Below are 14,220 nucleotides of genomic sequence, written 5' to 3' on the forward strand. Positions count from 1 at the left end.
GTAACCAACTGTTGCGTTTGTTCTCATTTGGTCCCTTTCCTTTTTTTTTTGTACTCAATATACCATCGAACTTGTTGTTTGTGTTCACCATAACCCTTTGACCGGCTATCACAGGTCAAAAGCCGATCAAAAGGGCTATCGTAAACACCAACAACAAGTTCGATGGTATATTGAATACAAAAAAAAGGGACCAAATGAGTACAAACGCAAAAGTTAATTACCCTCAAGAGTCATTTTCCCATTTTTTATTGGTCAAAACGTCTTCATTTTAATGGCATTGACTGCGAAAATGTAACTATTGACAGCGAAAATCTACTGTGGGTTGCGAGAATTTTATATGCGAATATCTCATTTTTAAACCTAAATCTAAACATTTATATATGATTATCTATATTTTCATAAACTTATAGTTATTAATATTGTTCATAAAGTCGTGTGTGCCTTCAGGATCCATTACACGTTTAATAGTTTAATATCGTAATACTTACTATTTGCGATTTTTTATACGCATACATGTAGACAGATACACACATAGATAAACATAAACATACACATACACATACTGTAACATCCAAAAATATGGTCCCAAAAATTTTATTTTTAATAATAGATAAAATAGTAATTTTCCAATATCATCCAAATATTCAAATAAAAACCAATGTATCAATTCCCATAAAATCAGAGTAAAACATCGTATACAGAATCCCAATGGTGTGTGCGATCCACTCATCCTGAGCTGTAACATCCCAAAATTCAAGACCAAAAATTTCTTTTAATAAAACATTACTTTAACCAAAGACATCATTCCAAAACATAATCTGAGTATAAGTTTTCAAACACATGTTTAATATTAGAGTTAACATTCCCAGGCTGACTAATCTATGGTGTGTGCCATGCGATCACCCCGAGCTCCTCCCTCCGCTACCGGAAGTACCTGAAAACAAAACTGAAAACCGTAAGCACGAAGCTTAGTGAGTTCCCCACCTTACCACATACCATGCAAACCACATACTGTACATACTGGGCCACGCCCGCTATCCCGGGCCTCGCCCGATACTACGGCCCCGCCGCTCCAGGCCCCGCCTGGCTTCGAGCCCCGCTCGGATACAAATCTGTTTCACTTAGGCCTCGCCTGTCACAGGGCCTCGCCCACTAACATATAATAGCACGTAAACATATCACATAACATTACATAAACTAAACATATACCCACAACTCTTGCTCTAAGGCCTCGCCTATCTCTGGGCCCCGCCCGTGTTCTGCTACTGATGAGTCATGGAACCTCGTCCATACTCCTACTGATAGTGAGATACGGGCCCAACCCACCCTCACTCCTTTCCTAACTTGGGCCTCGCCCCTGCTCTGCTGCTACTGAGATGTGAAACACCATCCACACTCTGCTATTAGTGAGATACAGGACCTCGCCCACACTCACCTCCCTACCAGGCACATACAAGTATCACACAGACAACAAGTATAAACTATCACATAAACTGCTCCTTGGGCACCCGCCCTCTATCATTGGACCTCGTCCGAATATCATACTAGCATACTGTGCCTAGGGCTAACCCCCGGGTCTTCTACTCATAACTACATGGGCCGGCATTGTGCCCGTAGATCCATTCATACAAAGGGAAACTCACCTGATACTGCTGAACTACTGCTGCTAACCCCTTTTGACTGCTACCTGACCACTGACTCCGAACTGCTGCTCAGCTAGCTCCCCGAGCTACCAATATCAACATAACACTTAGTGTAACTGACGTTCAAAGGTCAACCAAGTCAACTCTGGTCAAAGTCAACGTCCTGCTCAAAGTCAACCTTCCAGGTCAACCTTACTCGTCGATTCACCCTACTGACTCGCCGAGTACATAAGTCCAGAGTCCTTCCACCCGCGACTCTACTCGCCGAGTCAGCCCCTGACTCGCCGAGTCCACTGATTCCCGATTCCTGTCCTGTCCAACTCATTGAGTCCTGGCTCGACTCGCTGACCCGAGACTTAACTCGAAGGGTTTGGGACCACGCGACCTGACTCACCGAGTCTAAGAACAGACTCGCCGAGCACACGGCAATCTTCATCTAACTCGCCGAGTTGTTCATCCAACTCGCCGAGTTCATGCCTATCTTCATCCGACTCGACGAGCTGTTCATCCCACTCGTCGAGTTCCTCCTCATCTTCATGGTACTCGCCGAGTCCACTCAAAGGACTCGCCGAGTCCATTCAGATCTCCCAACATGCAAAGGGCTTTTGAGTCATGCAAGGACTCCAATCCATAGATCCATACTTCCAAAGCTCAATCCCTACGTAAAGTTGCAAGCTTTACGTATAACTAAAGAGATCTAGGCTCAAAACACATTAGGGTTTGGTTTAAGGACACAAGGGCTTCACCAACTACTCATCTCCTGATGCTTTATGACATAATAGACCATCCCAACAATAGATCTGAAGTGGCAACAACATATCTAAGCCCCTAACCCGATTTGGGTCTCAAACAACCATAAAACCCCCAAATCTTATGACAAAATAGATCTAGATGCAAAGAAGGGAAAATGACAGCTTAATACCTCCAAGATGAACACAACTGAGGTAGATCTCGAGCACACACTTCTCCCTTGAAGCAACCTTCTTGATCTTCAAGTTTCTCTCCAAAGTTTCCTTCCTCCCAAAGCTATTCTCTCAATAATGGAAGCTCACACGGATTATAAGGTTTACAGGTCTTCTGGAGTGATATGGGGGCTGAGGGTGGGACATAACACCCTTTATATAGGATACAACTCCCGGAATTAGGGTTTTCCTCGCACAGACCAGACTCGCCGAGTCACCTTGGCCGACTCGCCGAGTCGGTCACTTACTCCTCGACCCGGATCCCGTTCCGACTCGCCGAGTCCCTCCTTGGACTCGCCGAGTCGACCCCTAAACTTAGGGTTTTCTTCCTTTTCTTGGTCTTCAAAACTTTGGGTGTTACAACTCTCCCCCACTTAAATTAAACTTCGTCCTCGAAGTTTGCCATGGCCCACCGCCTGCGGTCTGCCTCCAATACCCAACACCAGCCGCCTACCTGCGCTGGTCTTCCACCTGGTCATTCTGACTAACATCAACCTCGCGGTTAAACCTTGGGTCAAACCTGACCCTGAACATCTTAGAAACAGAACTTACTCAACCGATAATCCTTCTGGTACTCACCGAGTACTGCATTGAACCCGCAGAGGTTCTCCACTACTTTCCTTGCCTTCCCAAGGCAGAGCCTCATAACCAACCTTTCCTCTGACACTGTGAAGGTCCTATCCATTCACTAACTCCATCACCCCCCCCCCCCCCCCCCCCCCCGCTATTCCCAGAACGGGTCATCACCGTCAGTACTCACTGACACTCCTTTCTTCCAACACTTGGTGTCGAGCACCCCTCGACTCAACTAACTGATTTTCACCATACGCTGCATACTCGCACTGTCACCGACTGGCAATTCTGCTATACCTCGTCTGACTCTCTGATGAACTGAGACCGCCCTGGTCCCTACCAACCTATCAATGACTGAATTACCGGCCCCGACCGGTAGCTAGTCCCAACACCATCACTAGTCGCTCTCAGCGACATCCAAAGAAACCTCAACCACCTATAACTGCCCAATCCACCCTGCCATTCAAGCACTACAAACCTAGGATCCCCGATCCCCTATCTTGACACTAAGGTCCCTACCAGGTCCCACCTGCGCTGCTAGAACTCACGGGCCTCGCCCACGGGTCCCACCCTCCTCTATCCTTCTAGTCTCACTAGTCTAGACACTCTCGCTCGGGCCTCGCCCACGGGTCTCACCCAACCATACTACTGAGCAACCCTGCTCCCAGGTCTCATCTACACTACTAATCTCATATGGGCCTCGCCCACGGGTCTCACCCAACTATATCTTGGAGCGGCCTCTCCCAAGGTCTCACCTCTCTAGAGCTATACAGGCAACTCCCTATCATTCTCATCCACTTACCCAATCTTGATCCTACCAGATCACTAGGGGATAAGGGCCTCGCTCCAACTCCACTAACGGAGCTACTAAGGAATGCTACGGCTTACCCATAGGCTTACATCACCATCCATTGCTGACCTCTAGTGAATGCTACAGCTGCCCTGTAGCCTTACAACACTTCCGCTACTGACTGCTAATACGAAGGCACCCACGTGCCATCGGCTTCTCAAGATCCTTATTCCGACTCCCGCGAGTCCTTCAGGCGATCCACAACCTGAAATCTCAACCATAACTAACCTATACCATCACACGTGCTAGCTGATGTGGAGTTTCTCAAACTCCCAACTCTGAAATCCTCAATCCATCAAACGCTGAACTACTTCTCTTCCCTCTCGGAGGTCACGTACTCATTCTGGGTCTGCGCGCTCCCCTCTGGGCACACCCGGAGGATTCTCCCCCACTTCGATCCTACTTACCCCTTGCTGCTCAATACTCAAAGAGATCCCGATCTTTGCTACCATTCCATAACCCATCTACTGAGGAACCCACGCCCGCCATAGCTAGGGATTTAGCCAATCCATCACAATCACTGCATCACTCCGAACTAGCTAGACGTACCAAATCCCTCCCAAGCATGCTACAGTTACTGCATCCTTCGAACCCTTCTTCAAAAGAGCACATCCCCTAACTACCACACAAATATCCAAGGTATGCAGATGGCATATAACTCGATCACAATCAACCAATCAAAATAAAATACTTTTACCGCTAATGATGCAGAACCATAACAATGAAATCATGCACAAAATAAAGAACTGAGAATGGAAATTGTATACCTGCAACGTCCGGCGATGCTCGCGTCTCCAAGGTCGTCATCTGAAAAGCCCTGCTCCCTACCGCAGGTGCCTCTACCCGGCCCTGACGGCCATCTGCAATCCTCAAAGTTTCAGGGGCGGGTGCCATCACCCGTCCTGCTGAAGACAAACTGGGGCACTGGGCCTTCTTGTGGCCCCGCTGGTTGCAATGAAAACATATCATGTCTGATCCCTGCGCGGCGGCAACAGTACAATCCTTTCTGTAATGACCATTCCGACCGCACTTGAAGCAGCCAGACTCACCACCGCTACCACTCCTGCACGCACCCCGGTGCGCCCTGCCACACTTTCCGCACCGACTGCGGTCCTGATGATCCCTCGATCTCGAATCCGATCCCTTGGGCCTTTTGCCCGAACCCGTAGCTACCTGAACCTCATCCGGCTTCCTCTTCCGGATCTGCTCCAAATCAATTTCCCTTTCCCTAGCCCGAGAAACCATGTCTTCCAGCGTCTTACAGCTGGACCTGCTCACGAACTCCCTGATGTCATCCCTTAACATCTCATGGTACCGAGCCTTCTTCATTTCCTCATCCGCTACATACTGCGGTACAAGAAGAGCCCTCTCCCTGAACTTGGTGGTGATCTCCGCCACAGTCTCAGTAGTCTGCGTCAAATCCTGAAACTTTCGTGCCAGCTGCTGCACCTCAATAATCGGCGAAAACTCCGCCCTGAACCTGGCCAAGAAATCGCTCCAAGTCATCGCGTCCAACGCGGCATCATCCCCCAAAGCATGACCAATCTCCTCCCACCAATCCCTCGCTCTGTCCTTCAGAAGACAGGAGGCGAGTCTAACCTTGTCCCCCTCGGGACACTTGCTCGTACGAAAAGCGTTGGCAACATCAGCCAACCATCTGCTGCTAGCAATGGGGTCCCTAGCTCCATGATAATCTGGTGCCCCGTAGGCTCTAAACTCTCGAAACGTCAAGGTACGCGCTCCCATCAATGCCATCATCTCAGTACGGAAGGCTCCCAGCCTCTCCTCCAAGATCTCCAGTATGCCCTCCTTGACCGTGCCAAAGATCACAGGAGTCTGAGCTAGAATACTGCGCGTAACCTCAGCTGATATCAACTCTCTCATCCGCTCCTCGAGCTGCTCGGTCCCTGAACCCGAGCCTGATCCCTCTCCGGCGCCTGATCCGCCCGCTGGTCTCTCTCGCAATGTCACCATGCTGAAAATATACCACAACCACTATCAGAATACTCATCACTGATACGAGACCAAGCATGCCCTACCAGGTTCCCGGTCTTGTCTCTGCCCTTCCCGAATCGAGTACGGATCCTCTGCTTTCAGTAGTACGGGCCCATACTACCTTCCACATCTATCCGTACTTTCCTCAGGAATTGCTTTGACTCCACCAGGTCCCTTATCCATTAATACTGCTCCCAACTCTATCTCATCCTAGGCTTACCTTAGGGAAACCTCTGACTCAACTCAAACCAGTCCTCAGCTGCTGAAGGCCTCCTTGTGATGCCAATTAGCCATCACCTGGATACCATCACATGCGACGAGGCTCAGATAATCCTTCAAGTAAAGGACTCGTCCCTACAACGGTTAGACTCAAACGAGAGCTGCGCAATAGGGTCAATTCCAGTACTCTGAGATTATTCAACCCTGATCACATGTGACGTAACGTATCCATCTAATGGCTAACTCCCATCACTCAAATCCCACAATGCACAAAGCAAGCAACGTTCGGACAAGGGGAAAATCTAACCACAACATACTCAAGCAATCATATCCACGTAGCAAGAATCTGAACTAGCATGCATCACAAACTCATAAACTCAGGCATAACCTAAACAGGCTATCCTACTACTGTCTAATCAGCACTATCATGCAGCTCAAAAGCACAAATAACAGGCACATAAGGCATCATCCCTAGATCCTTAGTCCTATTCTAGCATGCTGTTCTACCAACTGATAATCATAACATAAACTTGTATGGGTATTTTGGGGTACTTACTTGAGCTCGGTTGATTGCATGCACCACACCTCTTTTCTCTTTTCAAAGTTCTTTTCTTTCTGAATTCTTTTTGCTTTTCTAAAACTGTTTTTCATTCTCAAAATTCTTTTTACAAAACTGTCTTTTCACTTTTGAAAACTTTTTATCCGACCCCTCAGTTTGCTTTTCTAAAACTGTTTTCCATAGATCCATACTTCCAAAGCTCAATCCCTACGTAAAGTTGCAAGCTTTACGTATAACTAAAGAGATCTAGGCTCAAAACACATTAGGGTTTGGTTTAAGGACACAAGGGCTTCACCAACTACTCATCTCCTGATGCTTTATGAAATAATAGACCATCCCAACAATAGATCTGAAGTGGCAACAACATATCTAAGCCCCTAACCCGATTTGGGTCTCAAACAACCATAAAACCCCCAAATCTTATGACAAAATAGATCTAGATGCAAAGAAGGGAAAATGACAGCTTAATACCTCCAAGATGAACACAACTGAGGTAGATCTCGAGCACACACTTCTCCCTTGAAGCAACCTTCTTGATCTTCAAGTTTATCTCCAAAGTTTCCTTCCTCCCAAAGCTATTCTCTCAATAATGGAAGCTCACACGGATTATAAGGTTTACAGGTCTTCTGGAGTGATATGGGGGCTGAGGGAGGGACATAACACCCTTTATATAGGATACAACTCCCAGAATTAGGGTTTTCCTCGCACAGACCAGACTCGCCGAGTCACCTTGGCCGACTCGCCGAGTCGGTCACTTACTCCTCGACCCGGATCCCGTTCCGACTCGCCGAGTCCCTCCTTGGACTCGCCGAGTCGACTCCTAAACTTAGGGTTTTCTTCCTTTTCTTGGTCTTCAAAACTTTGGGTGTTACATGAGCTCTTCCCTTTACAACTGGAATACTTGAAACATAAATTGAAAACAGTAAGCAGAAGACTTAGTGAGTCCCCCCAAAATACCACATACCATACATACAATAAACATATAATGACCTCCTGTCATCGGACCCTGCCCGACATCGGACCTCGTCTGGCATCGGGCCCCGCCCGACAACGTGCTGAGCTCTTTAATAGAACGGCCCCCGCCCAACATACAAAATAACATATATCAAATAAACAAATACAAATGCAATAATCACATAGATACATAACATACAAACAGTTATCGGGCCCCGCCCGACGTCGGGGCTTAGCCCGGAAAGCTTATAAATACAGACACATGCAAGAGTCACAAAGTCAACTAGCATACTAACATTGTTGGATTAGTGTCTAACTCCATAACTATTTTGGTATGTACTTGACTAGATGGTGCATGGTCCTTTTGGGTTGCCTTCACCAAAGCAACTTGATAGGATGAATTATGGAGAGAAATGATTAAATATGATTTATTAATATATTAGGAGAATAATATATTAAAGGAGAAATCATATTGTTTAATTAATATTAGTCAAGAATTAATTGGTAATTAGTTTTGTGACTAAAAGAGATTAATTAAACTTAAGGGACTGGAATTGTAATTATAAGATAATTGCAATTTGGGCTATGGATTGCCTTATATTAAGGAGTGGACGAATTCTATGTGGAAACCCATAAGAAATTGTCCAAGGCCTTAAGGAAAGGAATCCATGGGTTTCTTAGGGCTTAAGCATCCAAATTAGGGTTTCCTTGTTAGATAACCATAATAGCCTCACTATATATAGATCCCTTATGACCCAAAAAACGTGGCTAAGCATGCTTCTAGGGTTTCAAATGTTTTTAGGCAGCCTCTTTCCTCTCTCCTCTTCATCCTCTTGCTTTTGGTGTTTGTGAACCATTAGAGGAGTGACATTTGTGACTCTAAGCTTTCTAAAGTCAATACAAGGAGGAATTGGGATTGTTATTGCTACATAACAATGAAGGTAATATCTTAAACCCATTCTCATGTTGATATGATTACTTGTATGCTAGAATTAGGGTTTATAGTCTTGGATAACTTGCATGTACAATAGAGAAACCTAGATCCAAGCATTAGGGTTTGTATGAGCACATAGGATGTTCTTATGACCAAAACCCATCAATGGTATCAGAGCCTTGATTGGTTTCTATTGTATTGATACCTTGTATGTTGAAAAAATTCATTTTTTTGGGTTTCTGGGGGCTGAACTCGCCGAGTCCATGCTGACTCGACGAGTCCATGCCTGACTCGACGATTCAGCTGGTCAGAATGAGGGAAAACCGGGATTTTTTGCCGTTTTTGCTTGAGGATACTTGCCTTATCATATTAGATCAATATAAATCCGATTTTTTGATATATATGAGTATATTCTTGATCTAATTAAAGATATTTATCAATTAATAAAATATTTGTTTCCTTATGTGATAATTGATTAATTATTTTGATTAAATTGGTAAATTGTTTTGCAAGAAATCATTAAATAAATCAAATATGGATAATTATGTGATTAAATGTTAATTTAGATTATTTGTTATTTGATCCTTGTGTTATGAAAAGTTTCATATTTTCCCCTTTAAGTTTTATAGTTTAAATTTGAACTCAAAAGTTTTGTTGTTTTGAAATTTAAATAGTTAAAACCCTAATGTTTTGAAAAAGGTTTCAACACTTTCCCTCAAGTTTTGGAATTTAAATTGTGATTAAAAGTTTAATTTTGATGTATATTTAAATTCTAACCCTAATGTTTTGAAATGTTTCAAAACTTGCCCTCAAGTTTTGGAATTTAAAAGTTGATTAAAAGTTTAATTAGGAATGTTAAATTCTAAAACCCTAGTATTGTTTTGAAAAGTTCAAATCACACCCTTATGGTTTTATTAATTAATTAAGGTGTATAATTAAAAGAGGTTTAATAAATCCATAATAGTTTTGGTTTACAATTTAATTGAATTAAAGGTATAATTATTAAATTTGACCACCTAGTATTTTAAAAGTGTAAAATACACCCTATACTATATATAACATTAAAAGTCCAACATTATATATATGTATGAGTAAAAGTCAGTCTTACTGTTAGTAGGCCTCATTCACGAAGCTGGTCTATAAGGGGTGTTTAAGGAAATTGCCTATAAAATGGCGATTGAATGGGTATCCACTCTTACCCACCACACTCTTGACTAGTGGAGGGTCGTTAGCCGAATGGGTAGGATAGGACGAAACCTTCCATTATAAGTATAATGAAGTACAAAAGTAACTAAATATTTTACAAATTCCCAATCCTAGTTACTTAGGCAAAAGTGAATTGATGCAATTCCATGAAATTACACTTTGTGCCATTGCGAAGACGTTAGTGGAGCGTGTGTGGTTTACCGGCACACTAAATGGTTCTAAGCAAAGGTAGCAAAGGGTGACTCAATGTTTGTCATAGTTCGGTGGAGCGTGTGTGGTTTACCGGCACATCGAATATGTGACTGTAACATGTGAGGGCACCATGTAAGTTTGCATGGTTATTCACACCCGCTTTGTGATCCTCGACATCCCAGTCACAAACTAGAGGGGCATATCGAGATTTAAACATGCCATTGAAATGTTCAATGAATCTCAATGGATCTAGGAGTTTTCATAGATTTAGAACTTAAATTTATTTTTCGTTTTTCATGGTGGAAATTAGTGAATCGTCATTCACTTACCTTCAAATATTCTGCAACTAGATTACGGCATCCCTTTTCTAGGTTGTAGCGTATTGTGTTGGGTCCTAGCCTTAGTATCTCATTTGGGTGATTTACTAAGGACTCAATCAATCAACTAACTTGAATTCGTTTTCTCCTGTTTTGTAGATGTCAAAGTTTGACAACTATGGTCTTCCCAAATCCCGTGGAACAAGCTTTCCACATGAAGATGATGTTCCACGATTCGATCGAAGAACAAGAAATCATGCTTCACTTACTCCTCCTCCTCCAGTTATTCTCCTTAACCCACAAGTTCGAAGGCTTGAAAAGTTCAAGATCACTCAAGCCCTTTTGGCAAGTAAACATAAAGAAGGAATGTCGTGTGTGCACACGTCCTAGGGATGAAGTCACACATTGATAGGTTAAGAATGTTGGGATCCGTTGTCGGTGAGGAGATGGCTGTTGATTGGGTTCTTCAGTCACTTCCTAACTCATATAGTGAGTTCGTAAGAGAGTACTATATGATGAACCACGACGTGACCCTTATAGATCTCACCTATATGCTTATTGCTGCTGAATCAGCAATGGTTTGGCGCAATAGAAAAGCAAAGTTGATTGGTGAATCCGCCTTCAAGACCTCTATGGATATAGACATTGGTAACGAAAGACATACCATGATCGAAGAGTTTGATCATAAGAGAAAGGCAATGTCTGAAGTAGTTCCATGTGCTGTTCCGAAAGAGTCAATTTGCTTTTATTGCCAAGAGAAGGGGCATTGGAGACGAAACTGCCCTATTTACCTAAGAGATCTAAGAGATAGGAGAGTCAAAACGTATGACTCTACTTTAGGTAAAATCCATTGACTAACTCTTTTAAGCTTCTATTCTAGATTCTTAATACATAATGTGATAAGATTACAATTGATGTTTTGTAGGATCGAAGAAAAGAAAGGAAGCTTAAGGGAAGAAGTGAGCAGAATCTAACCGTGAAGAAATGGATTTCGATCGCACTACTTGAAGATTAGATTCTTGAGCTACTACTTAGAGTTAGAATTAGATTGCTAAGAAAGATGTATTAGCATAGTTTTTCAATGAATTGCATTGTAAGGACGATTTTCTCCGCAATAAAATAAATTTTGATTTTATATTATTTATTTATCCTTGCAATGGCGTGTATGAAAAATTGATGTTAGAATGTTTCTATTATTAGCAATAATGGATTTGATTCTTAATTATGTTGTTTGTGGAAATATCGAGAATTTACCAAATAGGGAGAGTTTCTCATCGCCCAAGTTTCAATTGGACAGAAACTTGGAATCATGCAACTTGGTTGCACGATGAATGAGAAATTTCATATTTGGAAATTAGACTAACTCATTGACAAAGTGTCAAGTGAAGGACTAACAAATCGAGTACACAAAGTTGTGTGTTGATTAAGTCCACCACAAGAATAACAAAGATATTCGTCATGATTTACTAAAGGTTTAGTAAATATGATTATACTTATAAGATTAAGTGTAATTCTGAATTGATTAAAAAGGTTTAAATCAATAGCAGAACAAATAAGAAGAATCAAGTAGGCAGAAAGATAAAAGTTTCTCCATTCTAAGAAAAAGGGAGAGTACCTTTTATGCTTTGTGATAAGTCTTAATGATTAAGAACCATATCTCAATTGATCCTCTAAGTGAGTCTTAGTACAATTGTATGTCTAAGAAGAGGAATCAAGAATTGAAGAAATGGTTAAATCAAGAAGTCAATCATACTTCGTTCCAAAACAAGTCTTAGAGTTAAGATTGTGACAATTAGTGAAAAGTATTAAGAAGGTTTATAACATTCATCAAATCTGGAAGGTTGTGATGTCTTGGATAAGACAAAGACCAACTAGGACAAATTTATGAAGTGTTTTGATAAAATCTATACTAACTCTTGAATAATTGTTTGTCAAGAAATGGTTATTGACAAGAGAATCTTATATGTCAAGGAGTCAGTGGGAGTCTTAATGGTCTTGAAAGGTTTCAAGAACAAATCAAATAAACCTTATCGATCATCACTAGCACACGAGTTGAGGTTTACAACCTATCATGTTGAAATTATTTTGTTTCTGTGCTGTTCTAGTTGAGTTAATTATGCATGTGAATTCCATGAGTTCTCATTTTGAACGCATAAAAGGCAAGGCACCTTAATCAATGAAAGGTTCATTGATAGGAAAGGTGAGGTGCTTAACTACTTGGAAGACATGGTGGGCAGCTGTGCTACCATAAGGCAAGAAATCAAGATTAAGAAAGTTCGGTCCATATGAGTTTGAATTTGTCGTAAACTTTGGTTTTAACAAATTCACATGGATAGGAACACATACACCGTTTAAATCTAAGTGTCATAAGATTTCCTCCTTCATGAAAATGATTGTGAGGAAATGCTTTCACTAAGAAAGATTTTAAGAAGATAGTGATTGTAAAATTGCATTCTCGAATTCGATTATGGTTACTGTATCCCTTTCCATGATTTGAATTGTGAGGTTTGGCAATTAGTCTTAATTGTTTGGACACACATATGAGTTATCTAAGGCAAAGGTGCATAAGTTTAAGAGGCCTTGATAAAAGATTATCAAAGCATTAAGTATTAGAAACATGGACTTAAGAAATTCAATAGGCATTGTTTTTCTGGAAGTTAAGATGTTTATGAATACATGCCGAAGCTAGTGGGAGCATAAGTGTTATGTTTTATAATAATCATCATGATAGTGGGAGCATAAATGTTATGATTGTATGATTATTAAGGCTCGTATTGCAAGTTGGCAATATTAATTATAGAAAACAAGAGTTATACCCTGCAAAGTCGTAAGGGTTGTAAAGTTGTTTTGCTATAATTAAGGGAGAGGTATGCTTCATTTCAAATCTAAAGGCTTAGGTTGTGGAATGTTAATAAAATTTAGTCAAAGGTACATAGTGTGTTCTTAAAATTTCGATTATGATTACGGCATTCCTCTTCACAATTCGAATTTTGAGAACATAGAAAATAAAACATTATGGCAGAAGATTTGATAAAGTATCAAATCTTTATGTAAGACATTATGCATCGTGTCCCATACGCTTCGGGTATAGGATCGATTGCAAATGCTTTAATATTTGACCATTCTAAAATTTTCCAAATGTCTAGCGTATTTAGAGGGAAAAGGGACTAGAATCGGTTTTGACTAAAATAATTAAACAACTATCAAAGGACAATCCAAAGTTTGACGAGGATTGGTTGCTTGTGAGTAGTTGGAAGCATGATATTGGATGGACCATATCGACGTTATTATGAATAGAAAAGATTCTATTAAGAATGAGTTGTCATATGGAAAATATGGAAATGTTTCCATATTGGATGGACCATATCGACATTATTATGAATAGATAAGATTCTATTAAGAATAAGTTGTCATATGGAAAATATGGAAATGTGTCCATATTGGGAATTGAATATTGAAAAATCTATGACTAGATTAGAAACTTTTATGCAAAAGGATGTTCAAAGGAATGTACTTTGAGTGAGAGACATCATATCTAAGGAATTGTCTTGTAACAATCTCCGATAGAGGACTTTGTAATATCATTGGCAATAGTCTTTTTGACTTTAGTGCAGTGACATTACGAAAGGATCGTTGCATAGAATGTTAGAATCTAGCATATTCAATAAGTGGCAAGAATTTGATATTCTTTCACTTATGAAAAAGGATTTGGAGTTGTGAAATGAGAATGATTGGAAATGTGCTCAATTTAATCTATTTCACAAAATAAGAACCATAGATAAACATTGTGTGCATGCTAGAAGCATGGGACAAGTG

This window comes from Lactuca sativa, chromosome 7 (genome assembly GCF_002870075.4).
Source record: "Lactuca sativa cultivar Salinas chromosome 7, Lsat_Salinas_v11, whole genome shotgun sequence".
Classification (NCBI taxonomy): Eukaryota; Viridiplantae; Streptophyta; class Magnoliopsida; order Asterales; family Asteraceae; genus Lactuca; species Lactuca sativa.